Raw genomic sequence first — 18,990 nt, 5'->3', positions numbered from 1 at the left:
ACCCTTAAACCATTGCCTGTTCCTTGTACAACAAAACAGAAAAGGAATAGGCAATAACCACAGAATATAAAAACCATAAATCTGAAAAAGTCCACCGCCCATAAACACAATAGTCCAATCCGTAAACGTAGAACCGCGATACATTATCAGCGACATTCATCAAAAGAGAGGGACACCATGCGAGGCAGAGAGGCCTACCTGCCTGCCATAGTGATCCACACTGTGAAAGGCCGATCACAGGCTCGTTCTCTGGCGGTCATCGAAAGGTAGGCAGTCAAAGCTGGACTCTTACTTGTCTTCTACATTTGCCTCAATGTCTCAGTCTTCCTTGACACCTTAATCGGCAATTAATGAACACTTTAAACAGTAAAATGGAGTTGAGCATCAGCTCGTGCCTCATGTTAAAGTTTCTTTCTATCAAGGCCGACTGAGTACACACTCACTTCCCTGGATCTTCTCAGCAACAGCAAGGTGCTGGATTACTCAAATGATCTCCAAACTCTAATGGTCCCAGAAACAAACTTAAGGTAAAAAACAGACATAAGAGAAGTGAAAAAGATATTTTCGTGAGCTCTCTAGAAGATGCTGATTTATTAAGTACCTCTGCTATTTCCTCCAGTCCCATGCACATTTTCCCACTGTCACACTTGATAGGTCCTATTCTTTCACGTCTTATCCTTTGCTCTTCACATACTTGTAGAATGCCTTGGGGTTTTCCTTAATCCTGCCTGCCAAGGCCTTCTCATGGCCCCTTCTGGCTCTCCTAATTTCCTTCTTAAACTCCTTCCTATAAGCCTTATAATCTTCTAGATCTCTAACATTACTTAGCTCTCTGAACCTTTTGTAAGCTTTTCTTTTCTTCTTGACTAGATTTATTACAGCCTTTGTACACCATGGTTCCTGTACCCTACCATAACTTCCCTGTCTCATTGGAATGTACTTATAGAGAACTCCACACAAATATCCCCTGAACATTCACCACATTTCTTCTGTACCTTTCCCTGAGAACATCTGTTCCCAAAACATCTGCTTCCAAGTTCCTGCCTGATAGCCTCATATTTCCCCTTACTCCAATTGAACACTTTCCTAACTTGTCTGTTCCTATCTCTCTCCAATGCTATTGTAAAGGAGATAGAATTATGATCACTATCTCCAAAATGCTCTTCCACTGAGAGATCTGACACCTGACCAGGTTCATTTCCCAATACCAAATGAGATACAGTCTCTTCCTCTTGTAGGCTTATCTACATATTGTGTCAAGAAACCTTCCTGAACACACCTAACAAACTGCACCCCATCTAAACCCCTTGCTCTAGGGAGATCCCAATTGCTCTTTGGGAATTTAAAATCTTCCACCACGACAACTCTGTTATTATTACACCTTTCCAGGATCTATTTCCCTACCTGCTCCTCGATATCCCTGTTACTATTGGGCAGCCTATAAAAACACCCAGTAAAGTTATTGACCCCTTCCTGTTCCTAACCTCCACCCACAGAGACTCCATAGACAATCCCTCCATGGCGTCCACCTTTTCTGCAGCCGTGACACTATCTCTGATCAACAGTGCTATGCCCCCACCTCTTTTGCTTCCCTCGCTGTCCTTTCTGAAACATCTAAAACCCAGCACTTGAAGTAACCATTCCTGTCCCTGAGCCATCCAAGTCTCTGTAATGGCCACCACACCATAGCTGCAAGTACTGATCCAAGTTCTAAGTTCATCTACTTTGTTCACAATACTCCTTGCATTAAAATAGACACATCTCAAACCACCGGTCTGAGGGTGTCCCTTCTCTATCACCTGCTTATCCTCCCTCACACACTGTCTCCAAGCTTTCTCTATTTGTGAGCCTTATTATTCTTTATTTTGCAATAATTAATTATTTTTGTAATTAACTGTAATTTTATGTTTTTGCACTGAGCCGCTGTTGCAAAACATAGATTTCATATCACACAAGTCCTGACGAAGGGTCTCGGCCTGAAACGTCGACTGTACCTCTTCTTAGAGATGCTGCCTGGCCTGCTGCGTTCACCAGCAACTTTGATGTGTGTTGCTTAAATTTCCAGCATCTGCAGAATTCCTGTTGTTCACTTATCATTTGCCTGGATTCAGCATGCCATCTAAAACTTTAACAAACTTCCACAGAAGCGCATTGGGAAGTGGTTGTAGTACCACGGCCTTGGATGGAAGCACCAATGCCCAGGAATGGAAAAGTCTTTGGAGAGTGATGGATACATCATAGGCAAAGCTCTCCCCTGCATTGAACACATTCACAAGGAGTGCTGCCACAAGAAAGGAGCATTCATCATCAAGGACTCCCCACCATCCAAGCCATGCTCTCTTCTCACTGCTACCATCGGGCATTAGATCCAGGCTCAGGAACAGCTGTTACATTACAATCATCAGGCACCTGAACCAGCGTGAATAACTTCACTCATCTCAACACTGAACCAATGGACTCATTCTCAATTTGTCTTCATTTGCACTTTGGTTCTTTGCCAGTCTGCTTCTGTGTAGTTTTTCATAAATTCTTTTGTGTTGCTTTATTTTCCTGTAAATACCGACAAGAAAATGAATCCCAAGGTGATACATAGTTACATATGTACTTTGAACATAAATTTACTTTGACTTTGACAACGCATCTGAAAAGGTGAAATCCCTGAGCAGCTTCACTGTGGACTAACCAGACTGAGGGTCGTGAACGGGTCCCTGCCATAGCCAAGAGCAACTCTCTCTCTGAATGGAGTGGAGGGTTTGGAAATTTGCTGCATCATCTTAAACTGACAGGAGTTTCAGAAATCCAAACACCCATGTGATCAAGTGCTTGTCTTACCTGGAACATTAATTATGCCCCATTCTGCAGGCAGCTCAGGAAATGAATTCCTTACATCGTTAATATTAATACCAGAAACTTGACAACCTTCAAAATGGAAACATGCAAAAGCATTTTGATCTATTGCATTTGCTCATTGCCTTGCGATGCTTACAGTGAATATAAATCACACAAAAATATATTCGTGCCTTTGTGGGTCTGAAAAAATCATCCCTGGGACTAGGAAACAGACAAAGCCCCGAAATTCTCGTTAAGCAGCTTTAAAGCTTATGTTATTCTCAGATCTGACGGTAGAGAGGTGACACGAAAAGTTGTTTTCGTTTTGAATTCTAAACATGCAGGATTAGATAAGCAGCAGACTGTATCCATCAAACATTCTGCATTGACTTGCATTTATCAAACAGCTTTCCTGTGTAAAGTTCTCCATGACAGCTTTATCAGAAACTATTCCCAGACTGCAACACACCATTTGTAAACTGCATGGGGGGCTTTAATGAAGGCACTCGATAACGATGGTGGGAAGGGCACAACCCTCTCCAGTGCTGAGGACATCTTAAAAAGGAGGCTTCTCAGGAAGGCGGCATCCATCATCAAAGACCCTTACCATCCAGGACACGGCCTCTTCTCAGGTACAGACGCTCAACATTTTAGAAACAGCTTCTACTCCTTCACCATCAGGTTTCTGAACGGTCCATGAACCCATGAACACTGCCTCACTGATTTTGCTCTCTTTTTAGAACATAGAACATAGTACAGCACAGGGACAGGCCCTTCATCCCAAAACCTGGATTGTATGGATCTATTTCTTTTGGAGCAATGATCCCTTCCCTTAGCACTACGTATTGATCTGTTGTCTGTGCATGCACATTGTTTTCTCTCTCTCTCTCTCTCTCAATGTAACGTGTTAAAGCCGTCTCTCTCTCTCTCTCGATGTAACCAGTTAAAGCTGTCTCCCGCGCACGTGCTTTTATTTAATTGATATGTAGTTGTATGTGGTTGTATAATTGATATGTGTGTTGGCACATGGCCAAGCGGTTAAGGCGTCAGTCTAGTGATCTGAAGGTCGCTAGTTCGAGCCTTGGCTAAGGCAGCATGTTGTGTCCTTGAGCAAGGCACTTAACCACACATTGCCCTGTGATGACACTGGTGCCAAGCTGTATCGACCCTAGTGCCCTTCCCTTGGACAACATTGGTGGCGTAGAGAGGGGAGACTTGCAGCATGGGCAACTGCCGGTCTTCCATACAACCTTGCCCAGGCCTGCGCCCTGGAGACCTTCCAAGGCGCAAATCCATGGTCTCACGAGACTAACGGATGCCTAACTATATAGTTGTGGCACAGACACAACAAATTGGTGGCGAGTATAAACCTGAATGTCAGAAAACATCACAAACTGCAATGACAGTTACTGCAAGAGATAAACAATACAGAGAAGGCTGTCATGGACACTGACAAGGCACAAGTACAGTGCACAGTAACAGTGAGAGATGTGTTGAATTTAAAGTGAAAATAACATGGTGATGGCTTCAGCCAGGAAAGTTGATGAATTTGATAGCGCTAATGAAGACTGGGAGTCATACATCGAGAGGTTGGAGGTCTATTGTAATGTAAACAATGTGGAGAAGCAAAAGAAAGCCCCAACACTCCTTAGCTTAATGGGCCCAAGAACATACAGTCTCTTATGCAACCTGGTAACCCCTGCAAAGCCAACAAGCAAATCGTTTGACAAAATTGTTACAATTTTACAAAATCACTTGAGCCCTAAACTGCTGGTAATAGCTGAGAGATTTAGATTTTACAGAAGGAACTAGTCAAAGCATGGAAACATTTCTGAATATATTGCAGAACTGTGCAAACTGTCCCAGTGCTGTGACTTTAGAGATGGCCTTTCTGATGCATTAAGGGACAGGCTTGTATGTGGCATGCATAGTCAAAGCACTCAAGCAAGACTACTGGCAGAAAGAGGCCTAACCTTAGCACGAGCATTGACCATTGCAATAATAGAGACCGAAGCAAAGGATGCAGCAGAACTGCAGAAACGAAGTTAGAAAATGTACAAAATGTCCCTGAATAGTGCAAAAATCCAAAAATGTTATTGATGTAGCAAATCCTCCCATGATACAAATGACTGTTTGCTCAGAGAAAAAGTCTTCAGAAAGTGTCATAGACAAGGTCACATAGAGAGAGTGTGCAAGGCAGACAAAAAGCACAACTGAGTGAAAAGTCTCAAATAAGTAAAAGTTACCGAATGTAAAACAGAAACAGACAACATAGAGTCTGACAAAGTTGAACTGCTATGCCTAGCACTGTATAGTATAACTGAAGCAGATGACAAAACCATCTGGATAACGATAGATGTGTCTAATGTAAAACTGAAATGGAGCTGGATACAGGGCCAGCTTTGTCTATAATTCCAGAGGCTGACTACAACAGACTGTTTTCTAAGATACCATTAGAGAAGACCTCAGACCACAGAACGCAATTACACAATTTTTAAGTGTCTCCCAAAGGAAAACTGAAAGTAAATGTGATGTATGGAGGCCAAACAGAACAATTAGAGCTTTATGTATTGAAAAGTGGAGGGCTGGCACTTTGCAGATGTGAATGGTCGAGAAAAATCCAACTCAACTGGCACTCAATCAAAGCACTCAGTGTGACATCAACAAGTAACAGCAGCCCAAATGGCAGCACTAAGCAGACACTGGCACAGCTGATGATAAGAAGGTGACTGGTAAACTCAAAGGCACGAAGGCCAGAATTGAACTGGATGAAGTGCTGCATACTGTGCAGTATCCCTTCCCACAAATAGAAGGCATTTTTGCATCTTTGGCAGGGGGGGAGATATCTTCAAAGATTGACTTGTCACAAGCCTATTTGAAAATGGAATTGAGGAGTCAAGCAGGAAGTTCCTCACATTCAACACTCACACAAGGGACAATCATCTTGTCTTTGGCGTCACATCAGCTCTAGCAATTTATCAAAGAGCAATGGACAAAGGGCCCCAAGCTATCCCAGAAACACAATGTTACCTTGATGACATCACTGTGACTGGCAAAAATGATGAAGAGCACCTCCAGAGCCTTGGTAAAGTGCTTACCAGACTGAGTGACTATGGCCTGCGTGCAAAAGAGAGAGAACTGTGAGTTTTTCAAAAATGTAATCTCATACTGTGGACATGTCATTGACAAGCAGGGCTTATGTAAGTCACAAGAGAAGATTGAAGCATTGCTACAGGCACCCAATCCTGATAAAGTGTCATAACTCAGGTCATACTTGGGGCTTGAAAACTACTACCATGAGTTTCTCCCAAACATTGGGACAGTGCTGCATCCATTGAACGCACTGTTACAGACAGGAGCAAAGTGGGAATGGTCAGAAAGATGTGAAAGAGCTTTCAAGGAAACAAAGAGATGAATAACATCCAATGAACTGCTCACCCATTACGACCCATCACTGCCCATCAGACTGGTGTGTGATCTGAATGTCCTATTGCATTTGCTTCAAGATCACAGAATGCAACTATGCACAGACCAACTGAGTCTGGTATGGGGAATAAAGAAATTCCACCACTACCTCTACAGACAGTTAGGCTAGTGACAGATCACCAGCCCTTTGTGTCCATTTTCAAACTCAGAAAGGGAATTTCAGTGATGTCTGCTACCCAGTTACAACGTTGGGCACTATTCCTAGGAGCCCACGCTTATGACATGGAGTTCAAAGGCACCAAACAACACAGCAATGCTGATGGCTTGTCATGTCTTTCAGTATTGGCAAATGAAGAAGAAAAGACTTCATACTGTGACCCAGCAGAAACGTTTCACACAGCATTGGTGGACCAGCTGCTGGTAACAAATTCTGAAATATAAAGAGAAACAAGGAATGACTCGACATTATCAGAAGTCTATGAAATCACCATGCAAGGATGGCCAGCTCATGGCAACCCTGTGTTTCCAGAGTTCTCAGTGAGATGAGACCAACTGTCTGTATGTCAAAGAATGGTGATGTGTGGATCTCTTGTGGTCCTTCTAACCTGCACACCAGAGTGTTAGAGAATCTGCATGAAGGATACCTGGGTACAATCAAGATGAAGAGTCTCGCCCGGAGCAACGTCTGGTGGCCAGAAATAGATAAACTGATCGAAGAGTTGGCCAAAAGCTATCTGGGATGCCAAAAAGTTCAAAATGCAACCCCACAGGCACCTTTACGCCCATGGGAGTGGCTGTCATCACCATGACAAAGAGTACATATTGATTTTGTTGGGCCATTCATGGACTCCATGTTTCTAATTGCTGTGGATGCTCATTCGAAGTGACTGGAGGTTATACCAATGAAGTTAACCACCTCAGCAAAAACTATCTCCACTCTGAGGATTAACTTCACCAGAAACGTTTTACCAGAACAAATTGTGAGTAACAACGGACTACAATACGCGTCAGACTGTTCATGAAGAAAAATGGCATCAGACATTTCAAGTCACCTCCTCCTCACCCAGCAATAAATGTGTTAGCTGGAAGGTTTATCTAAACCTTCAAGAAGTCCATTAAAGCAATGGACAAGGAGGACATTTCTCTACAGCACAGGGTGGACATCTATTGGAACTCGGTTCATGCGACGACAAATCAAACTGCAATGTTTTTCATGAACAGGAATCTGAAGTCTTGCATAGACCTCCTGAAACCAGATCTATGGAGGGGGGTACAGAATAAACAGTTCAGCCAGTTGCCAAGTGAAACAACAAGGAGCTTCGAGATTAGACAGGAAGTCCTAGCGCGTGATTACCAAGAAGACAAGTGGACACCCGGTAGGATAACTACAAGAACTGGACCACTGATATACACAGTGGATGTTGGAGATCAGACATGGAGATGTCATGTGGACCAGATATCGGATGCTCAAAGGAAGGACACACCTGAGCTGACTGCATCCAACAAGATGGACACATTACAGTCACCGAACTTATCTCTCAGTGATGATCATGTCACTGACAGCAACGTGCCACTGGCAAAAGAGAACGTTATCTTAGACAAGACACCTACGAAATCTGATACCATTCCACAGGTCAAAAGGCACTATCCTGAAAGAAACAGAGTCCCCAAAAGACTGAATCTTTAGAACTGTGGAGTTAGTTATGGACTGTTATTGTGAAAGCATGCTTATTCGGAATATGGGTTTATGAGAGGGAGATTGAGTGTTTTGTACATATATAGTTTTATGTTACATTAATCTAAAGGGGGAGGAGGTGTAATGTATGGATCTATTTCTTTTAGAGCAGTGACCCACCACCCTCCCAGCACCATGTATTGATCTATTGTTTAGACATGGGCTGTTGTCTACATTTACACATTGTTTTCTCTTTCTTGCTCTCTCTCTGCAATGTGAATACACTAGTTAAAGCCATCTCCCACGTGCGTGCTTTTATTTAATTGGTATGTATTTGTGCACAGACACAACAGAAACAATTAAACAAGTAATCAAATGGCCAACCAAGCAAAACCCTTCTGCCCATACATCCTTACATGTTCCTCACATTCGTGTGCCTTTATAAACCTCTTAAAAGTTCCTAATGTATCTGCCTCTACCACCACCCCAGGCACCCACCACTCTGATTAAAATAATTTCCCCTCACATCTCATTTGAAATTACCCCTCTCACCTTAGATGCAGGTATTAGACATTTCAACCCTGGGAAAAAGATATTTCCTGTCTACTCTAGCTGGGCCTCCCATAATCTTATAAACCTCGATCAGATCTCTCCCCAGTCTCCACTGCTCCAGAGAAAACAGCCCAAGATTGTCCAGCCCCTCAGTATAGCATATGCCCTTTAATCTTGGCAAACCTCTTCTGAGCACTCACCAAAGCCTTGACATCCTTTCCCAGCCTATAGAGAAGCGACCAGAACTGTACGCAATACTCCAGATGTGGCCCAACTCAGGTTTATTTTATTTATTTAGAGTAACAGTGACTTGTGGGTTTAAACCGGAGGACCCAAGCATTCCACAGGGAGGACGTACAGAGACTCCTTATAGAGGACATTGGGATTGAGAACTCTGATGCCTCGAGCTGTAATAGGGTCATGCTAAGCACTACGTTATCATGGCATCCAAATAAATATTGTAGTTTTATAAAGCTGTAACATTACTTCCCGACTTTTCAACTCAGTGCCTCGACTAATGAAGGCAAGCATGCCGTTTGTGTTCTTACTATCCTATCAAGCCGAGTAGCCACTTTCAGGGAGCTATGAACTTGGACCTCTGCTCATCAACATTGTTAAGGGTTTTGCCCTTAAGTTCAAGCTCATTTAATTGTCATTCAACTGTACATGATTACCCATGGATACAGCCAAACCAAACAATGTTACTCCGGGGCAAAGGTGCACAACACAGTGCCAACAGCACAAGGTACACAGAGCACAAGTAAAATATAGTAACACACAGCAAATGTAGCCCAAGTCCCTGAGTCCATGAACGTTGCAGCAGTCTGCAGTCGAACACAATACAGCTTATCTTCTACCGAGCGAACACTGCAGAGAAGCACCAGCTCTGTCATGAATGTCACACCATAGCACCTCCGCCGTACCACCTCCAGTATACCATACCACCTACAGTACATCACCTACACCACTCCACCTTTGCCGTACCACCCCCGCCGTACTACCCCTGCCATATAACCGTATAACAATTACTTTATACTTTATTGTCGCCAAACAATTGATACTAGAACGTGCAATCATCACAGTGATATTTGATTCTGCACTTCCCACTCCCTGGATTACAAATATTAAATATTAAAAATTTAAATTATAAATCATAAATAGAAAATAGAAAAATGGAAAGTAAGGTAGAGCAAAAAAACTGAGATGCAGGTCCAGATATTTGGAGGGTACAGCCCAGATCCGGGTCAGGATCTGTTCAGCAGTCTTATCACAGTTGGAAAGAAGCTGTTCCCAAATCTGGCCGTACGAGTCTTCAAGCTCCTGAGCCTTCTCCCGGAGGGAAGAGCGACGAAAAGTGTGTTGGCTGGGTGGGTCGTGTCCTTGATTATCCTGGCAGCACTGCTCCAACAGCGTGCGGTGTAAAGTGAGTCCATGGACGGAAGATTGGTTTGTGTGATGTGCTGCGCCGTGTTCACGATCTTCTGCAGCTTCTTTCGGTCTTGGACAGGACAACTTCCATACCAGGTTGTGATGCACCCTAGAAGAATGCTTTCCACGGTGCATCTATAAAAATTAGTGGGGGTTTTAGGGGGCAGGCCAAATTTCTTTAGTTTTCTCAGGAAGTAAAGGTGCTGGTGGGCTTTCTTGGCAGTGAACTCTGCTTGGTTGGACCAAGTCAGGTCATTTGTGATATTGACCCCGAGGAACTTAAAGCTCTTGACCTGTTCCACTTGTGCACCATCGATGTAAATTGGGTCGTGCGGTTCGTTACTCCTTCTGAAGTCAACAACAAGTTCCTTCGTCTTGCTGACATTGAGGGATAAGTTATTGTCTTCGCACCATGGCACCAGGTTCTTAATTTCCTCTGTATTCAAACACATCATTACCTGAGATACGGCCTACAATTGTTGTGTCATCAGCAAACCTATATATTGAGTTTGATGGAAACTTGGCTACACAATCATGGATGTACGGTGAATACAGCAGGAGGCTGAGTACACAGCCTTGTGGGGCACTGATGCACAGAGTGATTGTAGAGGAGAGCTTGCCACCTACTTTTTACAGCCTGGGTCCTGTCTGTGAGGAAGTTGAAGATCCAGCTGCAGATCTGAGTGCTAAGGCCCAGGTTCCGGAGCTTAGGAATCAGTTTATTTGGAATGATGGTTTTAAAGGCAGAGCTGTAGTCAATGAAAAGGAGCCTTATATATGCGTCTTTATTCTCCAGGTGCTCTAAGGAGGAATGTAGGGCCAGAGAGATGGCATCTGCTGTTGACCTGTTGCTCTGGTAGGCGAATTGCAAAGTGTCGAGGTTGACCGGTAGGCTGTGGTTGATGTGTGCCATAACCAATCTCTCGAAGCACTTCATAGCAATTGATGTCAGAGCCACAGGTCGATAGACATTCAAGCATGCCACCGTGCTCTTCTTCGGCACTAGGATTATCGTGCTTTACCATTAACCCTGTATGTTCTACGTTGGTTTGCCCTTCCAACGTGCAATACCTCACACTTGTCAGTATTAAACTCCATCTGCCATTTTTCAGCCCATTTTTCCAGCTGGTCCAAGTCCCTCTGCAGGCTCTGAAAACCTTCCTCACTGTCTACTACACCTCCAATCTTTGTATCATCAGCAAACTTGCTGATCCAATTTACCACATTATCATCCAGATCATTGATATAGATGACAAATAACAATGGACCCAGCACTGATCCCTGTGGTACACCACTAGTCACAGGCCTCCACTCAGAGAAGCAATTCTCTACCGCCACTCTCTGGCTTCTTCCATCGAGCCAATGTCTAATCCAATTTACCACCTCTCCATGTATACCTAGCGACTGAATTTTCCTAACTAACCTCCCATGCGGGACCTTGTCAAAGGCCTTACTGAAGTCCATGTAGACAATATCCACTGCCTTCCCTTTATCCACTTTCCTGATAACCTCCTCGAAAAACTCCAACAGATTGGTCAAACATGACCTACCACTCACAAAGCCATGTTGACTCTCCCTAGTAAGTCCCTGTCTATCCAAATGCTTGTAGATTCTGTCTCTTAGTACTCCCTCCAATAACTTACCTACTACTGACGTTAAACTCACCGGCCTATAATTTCCCAGATTACTTTTCGATCCTTTTTTAAACAACGGAACAACATGAGCCACTCTCCAATCCTCCGGCACTTCACCTGTAGACAGCGACATTTTAAATATTTCTTCCAGGGCCCCCGCAATTTCAACACTAGTCTCCTTCAAGGTCCGAGGGAACACTCTGTCAGGTCCCAGGGATTTATCCACTTTAATTTTCCTCAAGACAGCAAGCACCTCCTCCTTTTCAATCTGTACAGTTTCCATGGTCTCACTACTTGATTCCCTCAATTCCATAGATTTCATGCCAGCTTCCTTAGTAAATACAGATGCAAAAAACCTATTTATGATCTCCCCCATTTCCTTTGGTTCCGCATAAAGCCGACCACTCTGATCTTCAAGAGGACCAATTTTATCCCTTACAATCCTTTTGCTCTTAATATACTTGTAAAAGCTCTTTGGATTATCCTTCACTTTGACTGCCAAGGCAACCTCATGTCTTCTTTTTGCCCTCCTGATTTCTTTCTTAAGTATTTTCTTGCACTTCTTATACTCCTCAAGCACCTGATTTACCCCCTGTTTCCTATACATTTCATACAACTCCCTCTTCTTCTTTATCAGAGTTGCAATATCCCTTGAGAACCAAGGTTCCTTATTCCTATTCAATTTGCTTTTAATCCTTACAGGAACATTCAAACTCTGCACCCTCAAAATTTCCCCTTTGAAGGCTTCCCACCTACCAGTCACATCTTTGCCAGAGAACAACTTGTCCCAATCCACGCTTTTTAGATCCTTTCTCATTTCTTCAAATTTGGCCTTCTTCCAGTGCAGAACTTCAACCCTAGGACCAGATCTATCCTTGTCCATGACAAATTGAAACTAATGGTGTTATGATCACTGGAACCAAAATGCTCCCCTACACAGACTTCTGTCACTTGCCCTAATTCGTTTCCTAACAGGAGATCCAATATAGCATCCCCTCTAGTCGGTCCCTCTATATACTGATTTAGAAAACTTGCCTGAACTCATTTTACAAACTCTAAACCATCTAGACCCCTAACAGCATAGGAGTCCCAATCAATGTATGGAAAATTAAAATCCCCTACCACCACAACTTTATGTTTCCTGCAGTTGCCTGCTATCTCTCTGCAGATTTGCTCTTCCAAGTCTCGTTGACTATTTGGTGGTCTGTAATACAATCCCACTAATGTGGCCATACCTTTCCTGTTTCTCAGCTCCACCCATAAGGACTCAGTAGACAAGCCCTCTAATCTGTCCTGCCTGAGCACTGCTGTAATATTTTCCCTAACAAGCAATGCTATTCCCCCACCTTTCATTCCTCTGCCTCGATCATATCTGAAACATCGGAACCCTGGAATATTAAGCTGCCAGTCCTGCCCCTCCTGTAGCCAAGTTTCACTAATTGCTACAACATCATAATTCCACGTGTCAATCCATGCCCTCAACTCATCCTCCTTCCCCGCAATACTCCTAGCATTGAAATATATACACCTCAGAAGATTTTTACCACCACTCACAACCTTTCTATCAGCGGATTTGCTTAAACTTTCAATATCATTTATTTTCACCCCAGCCACACTGTCAGCTCTGGCACTCTGGTTCCCATCCCCCAGCAAATCTAGTTTAAAGCCTCCCCAATAGCACTAACAAACCTCCCTGAAAGGATATTGGTCCCCCTGTGGTTCAAGTGTAACCCGTCTCTCTTGTACAGGTACCACCTGCCCCAGAAGAGGTCCCAATGATCCTGAAATCTGAAACCCTGCCCCCTACACCAGTTCCTCAGCCACTTGTTCCTCCTCCAGAGCATCCTATTCCTACCCTCACTGGCACTTAGCACAGGTAGCAATCCTGAGATTACCACATTTGAGGTCCTGCTTTTCAACTTCCTACCAAGCTCTCTGTACTCACTGTCCAGGACCTCTTCACTCTTCCTTGCTATGTCATTGGTACCGATGTGCACCACGACATCTGGCTGGTCACCCTCCCACTTCAGAATGTCATGCAATCGATCAGAGATATCCTTGACGCTAGCACCTGGGAGGCAACAAACCATCCTGGATTCTCTGTCACGACCACAGAACCTTCTACCTGCACCTCTAACTATCGAGTCCCCTATCACTACCGCTCTCCTCTTCCCCCCCCCCCCTTCTGCACTGCAGAGCCAAACTCAGTGCCAGAGATCCGGCTACTGCAGCTAGACCCAGGTAAGTCATCCCCCCCTACAGTATCCAATGCAGTATACTTGTTGTTGAGGGGAATGGCCACAGGGGAACCCTGCTCTGCCTGCCCTTTCCTCTTCCCTCGCCTGAAAGTGACCCAATTTCCTGTCCTCTGCTCCTTTGGCGTAACTACCTCCCTGTAGCTACGATCTATAATCTCCTCATTCTCCTGAATGATCCGCAGGTCATCCAGCTCCTGCTCCAGTTCCCTAACGCGGTTTGTCAGGAGCTGCAGCTGGATGCACTTCCTGCAGGTGTCGTTGTCAGGGACACCGGAGGGCTCCCTGACTTCCCACATCCTGCAAGAGGAGCATTCCAACATCCTGCCTGGCATTCTCACTGCACTAAACAATCTGAACAAAAAACTTACCGGAACCTACCCTGGCCTCTGCCTGTTCTCGCCAAAGCCTGTTTGAGACAAAGCCGTCCCACTCTGACTCAGTCCACTCCGACGATGGCCGCTACAACGATGGTCGCTGTATATGGTGGTCTGCTTTTTAAACCTTGTAGTTATTACACGACAACCATCATTTCCAACACCACCAGGTTCAGGAACAGTTATTACCCCTCAACTATCAGGTCCAACACCACTAGGTTCAGGAACAGTTATTACCCTAAAACCATCAGGTCACACACCACCAGGTTCAGGACAGGTATTACCCTACAACCATCAAGGCCCACACCAACAGGTTCAGGAACAGTTATTATCCCTCAACCATCAGGTCTCACACCACCAAGTTCATGGACAGTTATTACCCCTCAAATATGAGGTCCCGCACCACCAGGTTCATCAACAGTTATTACCATACAACCATCAGGTCCCACACTACCAGGTTGTGGAAAAGTTATGAACCTACAACCATCATTTCCCACACATCCAAGTTCAGGAACAGATATTACCACTCAACTATCAAGTCCCACACCACCAGGTTCAGATACAGTTATTACCCTACAACTATCAGGTTCCACACCACCAGGTTCAGGAACAGTTATTACACCTTAACCATCAGGTCCCACACCAGCAGGTAGAGGAAAAATTATTACCATTTAACCATCAGGTCCCACAGCACCAGGTTCAGGAACAGTTATTAGCCTACAACCATCAGGCCCAACACCACCAGGTTCATGAAAAGTTTTTAATCTACAACTACCATTTCCTATACCACCTGGTTCAGGAACAGTTATGACCCCTCAGCTATCAGTTCCCAAACCACCTGGTTCAGGAACAGTTATTAACCTACAACCGTCAGGTCCCACACAACCAGGTTCAGGAACAGTTATTACCCTACAACTATCAGGTTCCACACCACCAGGTTCAGGAACAGTTATTACCCTGCAACTATCATTTCCCACAGCACCAGGTTCAGGAACAGTTATTACCCTACAACCGTCAGGTCCCACACCACCAGGTTCATGAAAAGTTATGAACCTACAACCATCATTTCCCACACATCCAGGTTCAGGAACAGTTATTACCACTCAACTATCAGGTCCCACACCACCTGGTTCAGATACAGTTATTACCCTACAACCAAAAGGTCCCACAGAACCAGGTTCAGGAACAGTTATTAACCTACAACTATCAGGTTCCACACCAACAGGTTCATGAAAAGTTATTACCCCTTAACCATCAGGTCCCACACAAGCAGGTTGAGGAAAAGTTATTACCATTTAACCATCAGGTCCCACAGCACCAGGTTCTGGAACAGTTATTACCCTACAACCATCAGGTCTACACCACCAATTTCATAAAAAGTTAGTAAACTACAACCATCATTTCCCACATGGCCAGGTGCAGGAACAGATATTACCCTTCAACTATTAGGTCCCACACCACCTGGTTCAAGAACAGTTATTACCCTACAACCATCACGTCCCACACCAACAGTTTCAGGAACGGTAATTACCCTACAACCAATATTTCCCACAGCACAAGGTTCAGGAACAGTTATTACCGTACAACCATCAGGACCCACACCACCAGGTTCATGAAAATTTATGAACGTACAACCATCATTTCCCACACTAGCAGGTTCAGGAACAGTTATTACCCCTCAAATATGAGGTCCCGCACCATCAGGTTAATGTACAGTTATTACCGTACAGCCATCAGGTTCCACACCACCAGGTTGAGGAAAAGTTATTACCATTTAGCCATCACGTCCCACAGCACCAGGTTCTGGGCAAGTTACTACCCTACAACCATCAGGTCCCACACCACCAGGTTCAGGAACAGGTATAACCCCTCAACTATCAGTCCCACTCCACTAGATTCAGGAACAGTTATTACCCTACAACTATCATTTCTCACACCACCGGGTTCAGGAACAGTTATTACCCTAAAACCATCAGGTCGCACGCCACCAGGTTCAGGAACTGTTATTACCCATCAACTGTCAAGTCCCACAGCACCAGGTTCAGAAACAGTTATTATCCTACAACCATCAGGTCCCACACCACCAGGTTCAGGAACAGTTATTACCCCTCAGCCATCAGATCCCACATCACCAGCTTCAGGAACAGTTATTACCCCTCAACCTTCAGGTCCCACATCACCAGGTTCAGGAACAGTTTTTACCCTACAACCATCAGGTCCCACATCACCAGGTTCAGGAACAGTTATTATCCCTCAAATATGAGGTCCCGCACCATCAGGTTCATGTACAGTTATTACCGTACAACCATCAGGTTCCACACCACCAGGTTGAGGAAAAGTTATTACCATCACGTCCCACAGCACCAGGTTCTGGGGAAGTTACTACCCTACAACCATCAGGTCCCACACCACCAGGTTCAGGAACAGGTATAACCCCTCAACTATCAGTCCCACTCCACTAGATTCAGGAACAGTTATTACCCTACAACTATCATTTCTCACCCCACCAGGTTCAGGAACAGTTATTATCCCTCAACCATCAGGTCTCACAGCACCTGGGTCAGGAACAGTTATTACCACTGAACCGTCAAGTCCCACAGCACAAGGTTCAGAGTTCATGAAAAGTTATTAACCTACAACCAGCATTTCCCATACCACCAGGTTCAGGAACAGTTATTACCCATCAACTATTAGGGCCCACATCACCAGGTTCAGGAACAATTATTACCCCTCAACATTCAGGTCCCAGATCACAAGGTTCAGGAACAGTTATTACCCTACAGCCATCAGGTCCCACAGAACCAGGTTCAGGAACAGTTATTACCCCTCAACCGTCAAGTCACACAGCACCAGGTTCAGGAACAGTTATTACCCTACAACCATCAGGTCCCACACCACCAGGTTCATGAAAAGGTACGAACGTACAACCATTATTTCCCTCACTAGCAGGTTCAGGAAAAGTTATTACCCCTCAAATATGAGGTCCCGCACCACCAGGTTCAGGAGGAGTTATTACCATTTAACCATCACGTCCCACAGCACCAGGTTCTGGAGCAGTTACTACCCTACAACCATCAGTTCCCACAGCACCTTGTTCAGGAACAGTTATTACCCTACAACCACCACGTCCAACACCACCAGGTTCAGGAACAGTTATTACCCTACAGCCATCAAGTCGCACACCACTAGGATCAGGAACTGTTATTACCCATCAACTGTCAAGTCCGACTGCACCAGGTTCAGAATCAGCTATTTCCCTACAACCATCAGTCCCACACCACCAGGTTCATGAACAGTCATTATCCCTCAACAATCAGTCCCAAGCCACTAGGTTAAGGAACAGTTATTACCCTACAACTATCATTTCTCACACAACCAGGTTCAGGAACAGTTATTACCCAACAACCATCAAGTCCCACACCAACAGGTTCAGGAACAGTTATTATCCCTCAACCATTAGGTCGCACACCACTAGGTTCAGGAACAGTTAATACCACTGAACTGTCAAGTCCCACAGCACAAAGTTAAGGAACAGTTATTGATCTACAACCATCATTTCCCAAACCGCCCGGTTGAGGACCAGTTATTACCACTCAAGTATCAGGTCCCACACCACATGGGCATCAAGTCTCACACCACCAGGTTCAGGAACAGTTATTACGCCTCAACCGTCAAGTCCCACAGCACAAGGTTCAGGAACAGTTATTACCCTACAAACAGAAGGTCCCACACCACCTGGTTCAGGAACAGTTATAACCCTGCAACTATCATTTCCCACTCTACCAGGTTCAGGAACAGTTATTACCTCTCAACCATCAGGTCCCACACCACCAGATTCAGGAACAGTTATTAACCTACAAACATCAGTCCCACACCACCAGGTTCAGGAACAGTTATTACCCTAGAACCATCATTTTCCACATCACGAGGTTCAGAAACAGCTACTTCCATACAAACATCAGGTCCCACACCATCAGGTTCAGGAACAGTTATTACCCCTCAGCTATCAGGTCGCACACCACCAGGTTCAGGAACAGTTATTACCCGACAACCATCATTTCCCACACCAACTGGGTCAGGAACAGTTATTATCTCTGAACCACCAGGTCTCACACCACCAGTTTCAGGAACAGTTAATACCCATCAACTATTAGGTTCCACACCACCTGGTTCAGGAACAGTTATTACCCTACAACCATCAGGACCCACACAATCAGGGTCAGGAACAGTTATTACCCCACAACCATCTGGTCCTACACCACCAGGTTCTGGAACAGTTATTACCCTACAACCATCATGTCTCACAAGACCAGGTTCAGGAAAATTTGTTACCCCTCAACCATCAGGTACCACACCACCAGGTTCAGGAACTGTTAATACCCATCAACTGTTAGGTCCCACACCACCTGGTTCAGGAACAGTTATTACCCTGCAACCACCAGGTCCAACAGCACCAGGTTGAGCAACAGTTATTATCCTGCAACTATCATTTCCCACACCACCAGATTCAGGAACAGCTATTACCCCTCAACCATCAGATCCCACATCACAAGGTTCAGGAACAGTTATTACCCTACAAGCATCAGGTCCCACACCACCAGGTTCAGGAACAGTTATTACACTACAACTATCATTTCTCACACCACCAGGTTCAGGAACTGTTGTTACCCAGCAACCATCAAGTCCCACACCAAGAAGTTCAGGAACAGTTAATATCCCTCAACCATCAGGTTTCACACCACCTGGGTCAGGAACATTTATTACCACTGAACGCTCAAGTCCCACAGCACAAGGTTCAGGAACAGTTATTGACC

General features: G+C 44.7%; 1 long non-coding RNA gene across 1 annotated transcript in view; it reads right to left on the bottom strand.

Moving 5' to 3' along the window:
* Nucleotides 1-1,945: 1,945 nt before the first annotated feature.
* The window catches only part of LOC134359847 (uncharacterized), a 50,688-nt gene continuing 33,643 nt past the window's right edge, over nt 1,946-18,990 (bottom strand). Inside the window, exon 3 of the long non-coding RNA XR_010021217.1 lies at nt 1,946-2,550. This is a non-coding gene — a long non-coding RNA (uncharacterized LOC134359847). The remainder of the gene's footprint in view (nt 2,551-18,990) is intronic.

Source organism: Mobula hypostoma, chromosome 2 (assembly GCF_963921235.1).
Source record: "Mobula hypostoma chromosome 2, sMobHyp1.1, whole genome shotgun sequence".
Taxonomy (NCBI): domain Eukaryota; kingdom Metazoa; phylum Chordata; class Chondrichthyes; order Myliobatiformes; family Myliobatidae; genus Mobula; species Mobula hypostoma.
The sequence above is the reverse complement of the archived record's forward strand: the minus strand, read 5'-3'. Positions and strand labels throughout refer to the sequence as shown.